General features: G+C 36.6%; 1 protein-coding gene across 1 annotated transcript in view; it reads right to left on the bottom strand.

Moving 5' to 3' along the window:
• LOC126088159 (uncharacterized) overlaps positions 1-14,151 on the bottom strand; it is a 475,823-nt gene that overhangs the window by 4,743 nt on the left and 456,929 nt on the right. The window lies entirely within an intron of this gene.

Below are 14,151 nucleotides of genomic sequence, written 5' to 3'. Positions count from 1 at the left end.
TTTTGCGTTTTCTGAACCTTCGGAAATGGTCAGTTTAATTTGTATTCAAAACTTTAAATTTGCTTATCTTAAAAACTCTTTTAGATAACATCATGAATTTTTGCAGCAAGTTTATTTATTATACATATTTGAAGATAAAAATGATGCTATTAAAATATATTAATATTTTCTATGAAAAAAAATATATATATGTATTTTTTCTTTTTTTTAACGGATGTTTTGTTTTATAAGAATTGCAATATCTCGAGTCTCAGACCTGATAGAATGCTCAAATTTGTTTTAATTTACTCTTAAACATATAGGCTACTTGATAAAACAAAAATAATGATGGCTTTTTAACATGTTTAGTAATTATAGTAGATTACATTAGAATTATGTACAAAGATAGTTTACTTACGACACTTATGTATAACCCAACTGATTGCTTGAAACATTGAATTTTTTGAGTAATTTTGCCTTTTTAATAAACATTAATGCTGATTCAAACTGTTTTTCCACTTCATCCAAGAGCTTTCAGTTCTTTTGATACAGTCTTTTTTGAAGTAATACATTCTCCCAGTGCCGCTTGATTGAGGTGCGTCTACTACACAGACTATGTGCTCCAAAGGCACTATGCAGGAATCTTCTCTTTCAGGCCAATAAAATGATGCAGCGGGTCCTGAAGGATGTAGAAATAGAATTTCTGCATCTTCTTCATCATTGAATATTGTTTTTACCAGTCCAAAGTACCAGTTACCATCATAATTTGTAGCCACATAGCAATTTATGGATGGTTCAACACGAACCCAATCAGAAGAAGAATGGAAAGAAAAGACTAAGGAGGGTTTTACACTATCTGTAGTCCTTCTAATTTCAAGGTTGTTTGTTGGAAGTGGTTTGAAGTTATGAAAACTTCTAGTTCCAGGAATGGTTCGGGTTGCTGAAAAACGTTTTTCTAGTTTTAACCGTAGCAAATCAGCTTCTTTTTTGTCAATACAGTGAAAATGAATGTTTTCAATATTTTTTTCACAAAACTTATACACATCGATTGCTGTCATTATTTGTTCTTTGTCTGAAAGCTGTAGACTGGCTTTCCTTAAAATTCTTTTAATAGTTCCTCCTAGGCCATCACAAATTGACTTCCCATGACTTGTTGCAAAAAAAGAGTGTTGGGCCTTCAAATTAAAGTCTCTCAAGTGTTCAGTCAAATTTTTAAAACTGTTTCTGTTTTTGTACTGCCCAGCACAACCATCTGTAAAGTAGTGAACTGAGTCAATGTCAGTATGATGTAATGACAGCCACTTTGTAATTTCTTTTTGTACAAAGTTAACAAAACCAGTGTCATGTTCTTGGTCATCACTAATAAAACAGTGGTTGGAAACAAAAACATTGTTTTCCTCATTTCTTAGAAAAACTCCAACTGGGTGTAGAGTACAACCACCTCTATTCCAGTGGTAACTTTGGATCTCATTTTGTATAACAAAGGAATAATTTTCACTGAAATCCATCACAATAATTGCTGTTTTGGGTGGTGGGTCTTCTTTCAATCTGCTGATTGGGATTTTGCTATAAACGAGTGTGGGGTGAGCTTTTCCAATTACCTAACCAATAAAGAAATGTAGTCTTCAACACTGATAGACTGTTTGATCATTTCTGCCCTGTCTGTGTTAACCCACTGACTGATTACAATTTCGTCTTCTAAATCATAATCTTCACTTAGTTTTTCAGTTAAGCACTCTGTTAGCGCAGTATTTGCAGGACAGCTGTTGCAATGATGTAGCATGCAGTTTTGGTTTTCTGTGTTGCACACAAGCATCTTAATTAGGTCTTTATAAGATTCTTCAATTTTCACAGCATCCAGTAATAGTTTAACATTCTGGTGGATACTGCATACACATACAGTGTGTGTGCCTGCAGCACCAGCAAGGATACACCATTTAGGTCTCAAGAAACAAAATTTTGAAAATCCTACTTCTACCTCGGGATTCTCCCATTTGAAAGAGTAATAGAGTTCTCTCAAGTTACACAAAATGAGTCTTTTTTGCATGTACACATTTTTTTGAACACTTACTTTGTCTTTTGTTCCAGGTAGCACTCTGGAACATTCATCCTTTTCATAAAAATCTGTTAAAAGTCTTACTGTATTTTCAGAAAGAGTTTTACCTTTTTTTGGACCAGGAGTTTCCAAAATACCCTTTTCAGATTTTAGCTTTCTAGCTTGTCGCACCATGTACTCACTTACATTAAATTCTTTCATCACTTTATTTCGAGTCCAAGAATCTGGAGCCAAGGTCAGAATCTGGATTTTTCTAGACCTCCCAACAGATGAAATCTTCTCTTTCATAAGAGAAATCATTACATCAAAATCCTTTGCTTTCTCAACCACATTTTTATCTTCTTCGTCATCATCAGAACTTGGTGCATCATATTTTAATGCTTTTAAAACCGCCTTTTTTGCAGTCTTTTCAATACTGCTAACCTTCCTTTTAAAATAAGACCCTTTACTTTGTTCTGACAAGCCATGAAGCTTTATCGGTGTTAAACCTAAATAATCAAGAGCAATGTTTGTTTGTACAAGGGATTCATTTCTGAATTCCAATGATTCTAATTCAACCATGACTTCATCTGTTTCACTTTCATTGACTTCAACTCTTAATTTTTCCTCACAAAAGTTACGGCATGTTGAGCAAAGCTTTTGTCCAGGTTTTATGCTAATATTTTTTGTCAGTAATTGTTTAGAAAGATCCAAGCCTACACTTCTCAACGATTTTTTGATGGGCTTTTTGTGTTTTTTTAGTGGGTCTACACATGTTGTTTGATACTTTTCAAAAACATTTAAAAAGTAGTAGCTGTGGTGTGAACATATATTCTTAAATTCACACAGATCAATTCCAGATCGTAAGTGGATCAAATCTTTTTCTTCCTCACTCAATTCTGATACCGGTTGTAACTTTTTTGAAGGTGTGTAGGTTGTTTGGAAACAGTCAGATTTTTTAAATAACCCTACACTACAGGTTTGAATATCTGACATACTGATTTCACTTTTGGTCTGATTACTGTTCTGGTTACTTTTATAGGATATTGGAAAAGAATCTCTGTAAACTAAGCAACCGTACTTACTGAGAGTTCGAATAAACTTAATAAAATACTATCCAAGCACTATTTAACACTGTAATAATTTTTTACTTCAAATCACAGGAGTAACAATACAAAATCCAAGTGTACATTGTTACTCCAAGAAGACAAAAACTTATTTTCGGTGTCTAAGTCACTTGGCATTTTTTATTTTTAAAATATAATTAATATTATTTTAAAAATTAGATAACTATTAAACAGGTTAAAAAGCCAACATAATTTTTCTTTTATCTAATAGCCTATACAATTAAGAATATTTTAAAACAAATTTGAGCTTTCTATCAGGTCTGAGACTCTAGATATTGCAGTTTTTGTAAAACTAAACATCCGTTAGCTAAAAAAGTAAAATAAAAAACTTATAATTTTTTTTTCATTTGGAAGAATTTAATATATCTTTATGGTAATTTTTTTTAACATTTAGATATAATATACAAACTTATTCCAAAATTTCATACTGATATCTTGAGTATTCTTTAATATACAAATTTTTTTAGTTGTGAGGACACGTTTAAGTTACAATTTCCGACTGCTGAAACAAAGCCAAATCTAAAAACTTTAAAAATTTATAAAAAAGAAACTATGAGATAGAGCAAAAAAATTTTACAAGTGCTTTCAGGATGATAAAAGAAGTAATTGTACCAAGTTTCATCAAAATCTGACATGGTTGGTGTCAAGGCCTGGGTGACTTGACATGGAATGACCCAGATGTTTTGTTACACATTTCATGTCCCCATGATATATTTCGAATCATTGTATTGTTAGTGTGCTAAAAATCTGAAGATGTAGCATTTTCGATTACTAAGCATATAATTAGGAAAGTATTGTTATGGAGTAATGTGGATGGTAACTTTTTTGTCCTAGAATCAAGGGACTCTGGGTGTATTGAGCTTCTAGTTCTCCATTCTCATCTGTCAAGGCAGTGTTGATAGTGGCTGTGGTGAATAAAATTGCTAGAATAATAATATATGTGCGAACTAACTTGGCACTTGTCACTGTCACTGTGACTGATTGGACTGTAAATGGGAAATGCCTTTATAGTTGCTCCCTTCAGCCACCATGATGAGTGTCAACTGAGTTTGCATGTGTGGTAAATATTACAAATACTACATAAACAGGACAGATTCTTCCTTACCAAGTAAAGGTACCACAGGCTAGTGTACAGTCATTTAGCTTTTGGACAAAAAGTTTAACATTGACTGCTATAAATGATGTAGCAGACAGTTGCACAGTTCTTTTCTTTCACTGTTCACAACTACCCCATATTACAGAGTTATATAGCCAGTTCACTATTAACAAATTTTGATAAGCCTCATTAATAGATTACAGGCAAACATCAGCATACTGCTACAATAGTTTATTGTTGAATACCTACGAACAGTAAAAACCTAACCACACAGTTCACAGTACTTGCAGAATAATAAGGTATGTGTGACACTATTTCTCAAACTGGACAGACACTGTCATTGTGTTAACACACAGCCTATTTGTGTTGCACTAATTCCACTGTTAAGTTAATCCATTATTGTTACTCTATCTGATACAGACTTCCCGTCTGAAAATTAGCCTTGGACTAACTGTCTTGGGACCAAACATCGGGCCTTTATATATCCTCACAATAATAGGTACTGAAACTATACATTGTTCGAGGTTTAAGTTAAAACATAACTCATTCAATTAACTGAATCCATAAAAAATTCCTCCTTTTTAACAGTTCCTTCTGTCACAAAGGTTAGACCGAATTATTTGTTTAAATAATGAAATTAACAGTTACAGTTACACAAACAATACTTTTGACAAACCTGGTAATTATTTTGGTATTAATTAAGGGCTGGCTTTGCTAATATGTTTCCGAATGGAGCCAAATAAATACTTTAAGAATCCTAGTAGTTCTTCTTCCAAATGTTTACAGTTATTACAGAACTTATATTTGTTTATAAGTCAACAAAAGAATCTGTCGCGAAGCAATTACTGATTTCACCGTATAACAAAAGATATTAACTAGGAATAGTCAAAACAAATTAGGAAATTGATTACATATACAAAACTAAGCACAAACTTAGATGTGGCGCTATATTTCTTAAAACTGAGGGCCAACCTTTCTTTTATATGAAAATGCAGATTATACTTGTGTATGTTAATAGTAATTAGTCAAATATGAAAAATGAATGTAAGGAGGCAGATGGTAAAACAAGAGAGGAAGTAAAGAGGTCCCAGCTTGCTTTGTCACAAATGCTGCAAGGAAAGAAACATAATTCATGGTTGTAACCCTCTGTAATAAAGCTGGGAAGAGTGAGGTTCCACGTTCCAAATATTGGGCAAGGGCTGCACTTCGCCAGACAACAACTTTTGAAGAAATATTGTGGCAACCATTTCTGTTAACAATAAGTGAATGTAATTTTTTTTTACAGTCTACCTGTGGTGCTTCTCTCTCTCTCTCTCTCTCTCTCTCTCTCTCTCTCTCTCTGTGTGTGTGTGTGTGTGTGTGTGTGTGTGTGTGTGTGTGTGTGTGTGTGTGTGTAATACAGATGTTTTAGCAGGTACATTTATCATTTGTCCTTACATTACAGTTGAGTGGATTTGTTACTGGATTCAGTTTGTTGTGTACATCATTTTTATAGTTTATGTAAGACAACTAATTCCACTGTTATGTTAATGCATTATTGTTACTCTAACTGCTGGCGTCCTCTTGGGTAAAATATTCGGAGGTAAAACAGTCCCCCATTCGGATCTCCGGGCGGGGACTACTCAGGAGGACATCATTATCAGGAGAAAGAAAACTGGCATTCTATGGGTTGGAGTGTGCAATGCCAGATCCCTTAATCGGGCAGGTAGATCGGAAAATTTAAAAAGGGAAATGGATAGGTTAAAGTTAGATATAGTGGGAATTAGTGAAGTTTGGCGGCAGGAGGAACAAGACTTTTGATCAGGTGAATACAGGGTTATAAATACAAAATCAAATAGGGGTAAATAGGTTTAATAATGAATAAAAAAATAGGAGTGCGGGTAAGCTACTACAAACAGCATAGTGAACGCATTGTGGCCAAGATAGACACAAAGCCCACACCTACCACAGTAGTACAAGTTTATATGCCAACTAACTCTGCAGATGACAAAGAGATTGATGCAATGAATGATGAAATAAAAGAAATTATTCAGATCGTGAAGGGAGACGAAAATTTTATAGTCATGGTTGACTGGAATTCGATAGTAGGAAAAGGGAGAGAAGGAAACATAGTAGGTGAATATGAGATGGGGGTAAGGAATAAAAGAGGAAGCCGCCTGGTAGAATTTTGCACAGAGCATAACTTAACCATAGCTAACACTTGGTTCAAGAATCATGATAGAAGGTTGTATACATGGAAGAAGCCTGAGGTACTGGAAGGTCTCAGATAGATTATATAATTTTAGGACAGAGATTTAGATAGATGCTGCGTACAGGAAAACTAAAGAGACCTTTGGAGAAAAGAGAACCACTTGCATGAATATCAAGAGCTCAGATGGAAACCCAGTTCTAAGCAAAGAAGAGAAAGCAGAAAGGTGGAAAGAGTATATAGAGGGTCTATACAAGGGTGATGTACTTGAGGACAATATTTTGGAAATGGAAGAGGACATAGATGAAGATGAAATGGGAGATATGATACTGCATGAAGAGTTTGAGAGAGCACTGAAAGACCTCAGTCGAAACAAGGCCCTGGGACTAGACAACATTCCATTAGAACTACTGATAGCATTGGGGAGCCAGTCCTGACTAAACTCTACCATCTGGTGAGCAAGATGTATGAGACAGGTGAAATACCCTCAGACGGCAAGAAAAATATAATAATTCCAATCCCAAAGAAAGCAGGGGTTAACAGATGTGAAAATTACCGAACTATCAGTTTAATAAGCCACGGCTGTAAAATATTAACACGAATTCTTTACAGACGAATGGAAAAACTGGTAGAAGCCGACCTCGGGGATGATCGTTTTGGACTCCATAGAAATGTTGGAACATGTGAGACAATACTGATCCTACGACTTATCTTAGAAGAAAGATTAAGGAAAGGCAAACCTACGTTTCTAGCATTTGTAGACTTGGAGAAAGCTTTTGACAATTTTGACTGGAATACTCTCTTTCAAATTCTGAAGGTGACAGGGGTAAAATACAGGGAGCGAAAGGCTGTTTACAGTTTGTAGAGAAACCAGATGGCAGTTATAAGAATTGAGGGGCACGAAAGGGAAGCAGTGGTTGGGAAGGGAGTGAGGCAGGGTTGTAGCCTATCCCCGATGTTGTTCAATCTGTATATTGAGCAAGGAGTAAAGGAAACAAAAGAAAAATTCGGAGTAGGTATTAAAATCCATGGAGAAGAAATAAAAACTTTGAGGTTCGCCGATGACATTGTAATTCTGCCAGAGACAGCAAAGGACTTGGAAGAGCAGTCGAACGGAATGGGCAGTGTCTTGAAAGGAGGATATAAGATGAACATCAACAAAAGCAAAATGAGGAGAATGGAATGTAGTCGAATTAAATTGGGTGATGCTGAGGGAATTAGATTAGGAAATGAGACACTTAAAGTAGTAAAGTAGTTTTGCTATTTGGGGATCAAAATAACTGATGATGGTCGAAGTAGAGAGGATATAAAATGTACACTGGCAATGGCAAGGAAAGCGTTTCTCAAGAAGAGAAATTTGTTAACATCGAGTATAGATTTAAGTGTCAGGAAGTCGGTTCTGAAAGTATTTGTATGGAGTGTAGCCATGTACGGAATTGAAACATGGACGACAAATAGTTTGGACAAGAAGAGAATAGAAGCTTTCGAAATGTGGTGCTACAGAAGAATTCTGAAGATTAGATGGGTAGATCATATAACTAATATGGAGGTATTGAATAGAAATGAGGAGAAGAGAAATTTGTGGTACAACTTGACTAGAAGAAAGGATCGGTTGGTAGGACATGTTCTGAGACATCGAGGATTAGTATTGGAGGGCAGCGTGGAGGGTAAAAATCGTAGAGGGAGACCAAGAGATGAATACACTAAGCAGATTCAGAAGGATGTAGGTTGCAGTAGGTACTGGGAGATGATGAAGCTTGCACAGGATAGAGTAGCATGGAGAGCTGCATCAAACCAGTCTTCGGACTGAAGATCACAACCACAACAACATATAAGACAAACTAGATGTCAACAAACAGAATAGTGGGTGAGATCACTGTCAAATGTTGGAATGTTCAAACTTGACAGAATGTCAGCTCCGTCATTTCTCTTAACCCTGAGCCGAACTGTGAGAATGAGTTGAGACAAAATTCATTATGCAAAAGATTAAGATATAGTAGGTGTGGCTCTTAATTAAAGATTTTGAGGTAGAGCTGCCCCAAAATACATATTAAAATAAATTTCTGAACATGTTGCAGATTTACATTATCAAGGTGCATTTTGCATATTTTCCACATTGGGTTTAAAAAATGCCGGTAAACGCTTTTGGAACTGTCGATGTGTGATATCAAGTAGTACTTTTCGAACAGTTAGTAACTAGTATGAAGGTTGTGCTTTGAAATTCCACTTAGCTACATGTAGCAGATGTTTCGGAGTGTGGCTTCTATTGATTACAGTCCTTATGGCTGGCCTTTAGGCTCTGGTTGTTCAGCCTAAGCGTGTCCTACCAACCTCCACACAGTTTCCACAGTCCACTGCGTATACCAAAAGAGAATGAACAGAGTTGCTGAAACTTCACTGTTGAATCCCCTTCTCCGTATATCTCTGTTTAGCTTTGATGCGTCATTAATCAGCTTTCAGTATGATTGTTTTGAAAGCATTTTAGATAGTAGTTTTTGTTCTTCCGTTGGCTATTCCATCCACTCTTAAAATAAGTTTGGAAATATCCCACCAGAGTGCATTAGGATGCAGTAACATAAGTATCACCATCTAGTGAGAGTTTCATGAACAATTAGTCGAACAAAGGGCATGAAATATGTTCCTTCCTTCCTTCCTTCCTTCCTGACCATTTTTGCGGGTAATGTGCATTATTTTGGTGATTGTGTCTCTTTGTGAGAAGGCTATTGTGCTTGAGTGAAGTGAGTTGTACTATCCTCAAAATAACTGCAGCATACCACGAGTTAAAAAACAACACAGTATGAATTCTGTGTGCAGCCTATCAGGTATAAATTTAAGATAGCCTGAAATGGCCATGATGAAACAGAAAATTCCAAGAATCCAGGAATTTTTCAAGGATTACTGGATCTGAAGGCATAACCTGATGGTATCTTGAAGCAGCACATTGGAAAATTGAGTATTCTTATGCCTTTCCAAAGCAATTAAAAATGAACTGTTGGAACAAATTTACGAGGTATGTCAAAATGTGATCAGAAATGAACTGACAGACAAGTTTTCCTTGCTGTCGAAGTTGATGAAACCACTGACTGCAAATTTGTCACAACTGGTCATAACAGTTCGTTATGAGCTGCTGGCAAAAATTAACGAAAGATTTATTTTCTTTGTATGACCAAAACATCACATTGTAGATAGTGTAACTTCAGCTGTTCTCAGTGAGCTGGAGAAAATGAACTTAAAATGAAACACCTGAGAAACTAATAGCTCATTGTTATGGCAGTGCTGCTGGTCTGAGTGGCCACAAAAATTGAATTCAAATCAGAATTAAAAAAGTGTACAAAAATGCTCACTTCATTCACATCAGTCAAATCTAATTGTTGAACATTGTGTGACAGGCAATAAGTAAGTGTGGAACTTCTTCAGCAACTTAGAAGGAATTTGTACCATTTTTCCCAGTCTCCTAAATGCACAGCCATTTTTGATGAGATGTTGAAGAAACTTATTTGTATTTGTCCTCTGTCCATTAGACGGAATTTCAAATCGTGGAGCATAGCAACTATACACAAATACCAGAAGGAATTTGTTGAGTGCATGGAAAAATCATTGATTACAATTATAGTAATGATTTGAAGACAATAAACAAGGCTATGGGACTCTAGGGTTTCCTGCATGTTGAAGATTTCATGCCTCATTGTGACATTCAACAAACTCCAGCAATGGAATATTGATGCAGTGAAAACTATTGAATTTGTATCTCTGTTTGCAGCTTCTGTCTAGGATGTTAGGGCGTCGCTAGGCAATCACAATCACTGGGAACAGAAAGAGCCAACTGCAAAACGAGGACATTTCACTGAATCATGAACGGTGCATGCACGAGATGTCTGTGACTGCTTCATGACTCAGGTCAGAGAGTGATCCAATTGTGGTGATCACTTGTCAATTGCACAGCTCTTTGAACTGTCATTGTTTACTAAAAATAAAATTGTTTTAACAGAAAAAGAACTGAATGTAGCTGTCAATTTGTGTAAATTAGTGTTCAGAATTACATCATGAACAGAATGTGCTATAGAGCCGAAATGATTTTGTGAAAATGTCAGGTGCTTTGACTTTAACTTCCTTTATGAAAACAATTTGGTAAAAGTGTTTCCAGAAAGTGTGAAAACTTCTGCAGATAATAGCAACTCTCCAGTGACAATAGGAGAGGAAGAATGCTGCTTCTCTACATTAAAGTGAGTGAAAACATTTACGCATAATGTGAGGGTAATCCCAAAAGTAAAGTCATAAGTACACAGACCTGTTTATTTCTACAATGGTTTACATCAGTTTACAGCTTGAGCATTAGCTATTTTTCGACATAATTACAATTTCTGTTGATGCATTTTTGTAGATGCTGAGGCAGTTTTTGTACGCCCATGTCATACTAGCTCACCGCCTTGCTGTTCAGAAAGTTATGAACCTCTTCTTTCACCTCATCGTCGGAGCTGATTCTCTGGGACCACAGTTAACGCTGTGAGACTCTGAAAAAACTCAAACGGGCAATTCGGAACCAGAGAAGAGGAATGTTGAGCAAGGGCGTACACATTCTCCATGACAACGCTCGCCAACACATCGCTCGGCAAACTGCTGCTCTCCTGCAACAGTTTCAGTGGAACATAATCACCCACCCACCCTATAGTCCTGACTTGGCGCCCAGTGACTGTCACCTGTTCCCTAGGTTAAAAGAACATTTGGCCATAAAGCAATTCAGCTTAGACGATGAGGTGAAAGAAGAGGTACATAACTTTCTGAACAGCATGGCGGTGAGCTGGTATGACATGGTCATACAAAAACTGCCACAGCATCTACAAAAATGCATCGACAGAAATGGTGATTATGTCGAAAAATAGCTAATGTTCAAGCTGTAAACTGATGTAAACCATTGCAGAAATAAACAGGTCTATGTACTTTAAAAAGTTCTATGTACTTTAAAAAAAAGACCTTAATTTTGGGATTACCCTCGTATTATGAAGGACAGATTTGTGCACTTGTGATGTGTTCTCTCGAAAAAGAATTACTGAATCGGCCAAATTTCAATGAAGTGGTCATAGATCATTTTGCAAGACAGTAGGGGAGACGAGCTGATTTCATCTGCAAACAAATGAAATAAGGTAAGCAGAAGTGCATCATTAATAGATAAGAAGCATTTCCTATGTTGTAATTAGCAGTTTAGCTATAAAATTAAGTGCATAAAAAAGAGTAGTGACATGGTTAGCCACTGACTTCACGTTTTCCAAAACACATCCTCATTTATAGTACAGCTTGTGCTAAATGCCAACTTTGCTGACATCTTAGTGCAAGAAACTACTGAAAACTACATGTTTGAGAGAGATCTTTCATGTGCAAGATCACATAAAATGCATAAATTCGTAATACACAATATAAATAGTATGACATACAGTATGTAAATTAACATGACAGCTGCTAATGTCAGCCAGTCACAACAAAAGACCCGTAACATCACTTTCATCACGAACTCAAATGCCATGGTCTGAGCACACAACCTATTAAAAGTCCGAAGTGATACCAGTCTCAGGAAACAAGGACTTGAGACAACATAAAGCACTTCTTATTAAATAAAACAGTAAACTAGTGAAAAACTGCAAATATCTTCTGGGGGGGGGGGGGGGGAGAGCAGCAGCAGCTGCTGCTGCTGCCGCCTCCCCCCCCCCCCCCCCGTCCCCCCCCCCCCCCCGTCCCCCTCGCTGGGTACACCTATGCCACTGAGACCTATCTTCACTGCAAACAGCTCTTCTACATATGTGCAGGTGAGGTATTTAAATTATTGGCACATGTAGCCAACTGCTATAGACACCCTATTACAAACTCTAGACCTAGTTAAAAGAGGGCAGCTTTGATGTGGTTTTGGTTTACAAAGATGTCAGTAAAAGAAATAGAGCTATTGCCTGATCAGATCTTCACTTTATCAAATTATTTTGACACATTGATCATGTGTTTTTTTGTATGGTGGTAATAACTGAGAGAACACCTGTAGGGCTGTAGGTTCACCTCTTCCACCAGTGTTTGCTAATTTGATCTTGTAGGATTTTGAAGAATGGAGATTCAACTCGACCCCTGTCCATCGATCCCACATCTTAAGATATGTAGACAATAAATTTATAACTTTGTGGTGTGGCTGAAAGCAGCAGTTCGTCCAACATAGTGTAGACCAAAATATTAGGTATAAAGAGGAAATCTTTGGATGTGTTAGTTGAATTGGAAGCAGGTGGAGGATTCCCATATCTTCTGTGTATCAAAAGCAGACACATGTGGGCCTAAATCTAAGCGGCACAGCTTTTTATCATCCAACTCGTACAAGAGCTGTTGAGAACTACCTAATACACTGAGCCGATAGACTTCTGTAGTGCAACAGTGACTTGTCAGTCTTAGCACGTTCGGCCCACCAGCGCGCTCGGCCGATACTGGTGCACATAGACGCGCCTGTGCGGCGGGACACTTGGCTGTTGCGAGGCACCACGGCTTAGTCTGGCACAGCCATTCGGTGTGGTTTATTGAGCGCAGGCACTCAAAGAACGTATTGTTTTCAATTTTTAGGGGTGCAGTTCTCTTTTTTTTTTTTTTTTTCCCCCCTACAGTTTTTCCTCTGTTGTGGGACTGAAAGAGGAAAACACCGTGACCCGGCGGGCCCAGGGACGCGCTGTCAAATGAAAAGTATGGATACTGTACTCATGGGTATTTATGTATTTATCCTTTGACAAAGTACGTTGTATGGATCAAGATATATTTTTCATTTCATGCACCGACAGGTATTTAACAAAAATACAATCACAAAATTATTCTAGGGCTATTTCATAGTAAATTAGGTTTTGTACAATTTTTCCTTTGATACAATAATGGTATTGCAATTGTTTTGAACTGTAGTGCACATAAATTCATTTACACTAAGAATAGTTTCTATTAGAAAATTTTTGAGACAGTTTTTGAAAATATTTTTATTTCTCTCAAGAATAGAGTTTTTCAAGGGCTTTTGGTCCAGCATATGATGGCTTTTTGTGGTGGTGTTTGTAGGCTCATGGAAGAGGTTCAGTTTTCTTGTCATGGTTGTGTTGTGTGTTATTATCTCTAGTATCGGGAGAATATTTGAATTTTTTCCAACAGAGTAGTTCGTATAGGTACATACTGGGTAATTTTAGTATTTTGTGAGCTCTAAATGCTGGTTTACATGAATCTTTCCATTTAAGGTTGGCTATCATTCTTATGGCTCTTTTTTGTAATTTAAATATTTCATTAATGTTTGTTTTTCGAGGTACCTCCCCACAAAGTTAGTTAATAACTTAATGTATGAATTAAGGCATCGCTCAAAAATAATGGAAATCACAAAAGTATCGATACCCCAACGTATGGACACGACTCGTTTGGTATCGATAGATTTTTCGAACAAAATAAGAACGTCAACAAAATATCATGGTAGAGAAATTGAAAGTATCAATACTTCGGGGTATGTTTTTAAATTTTCTATGAAGTTTTTTTTTGTATAATTTGTACTTCATCTCATACAAATTAAACATCTATCCATATTTTGAGATTTGAGAAATTTAAATGACCTTTACAACTTCCAGTCTAGTCGTAAGATACAGTTGGTAAGCAGTAATGTAATGCACAAGACACAGTACAGTCTGCTCGGTATAGCATACCTTCTCAGAAGATACCCTGCAAGCCCTATGAATGTTTTAAC

Source organism: Schistocerca cancellata, chromosome 6 (assembly GCF_023864275.1).
Source record: "Schistocerca cancellata isolate TAMUIC-IGC-003103 chromosome 6, iqSchCanc2.1, whole genome shotgun sequence".
Classification (NCBI taxonomy): Eukaryota; Metazoa; Arthropoda; class Insecta; order Orthoptera; family Acrididae; genus Schistocerca; species Schistocerca cancellata.
Note: the sequence above shows the minus strand (reverse complement) of the source record. Positions and strands in the feature narration are given on the sequence as shown.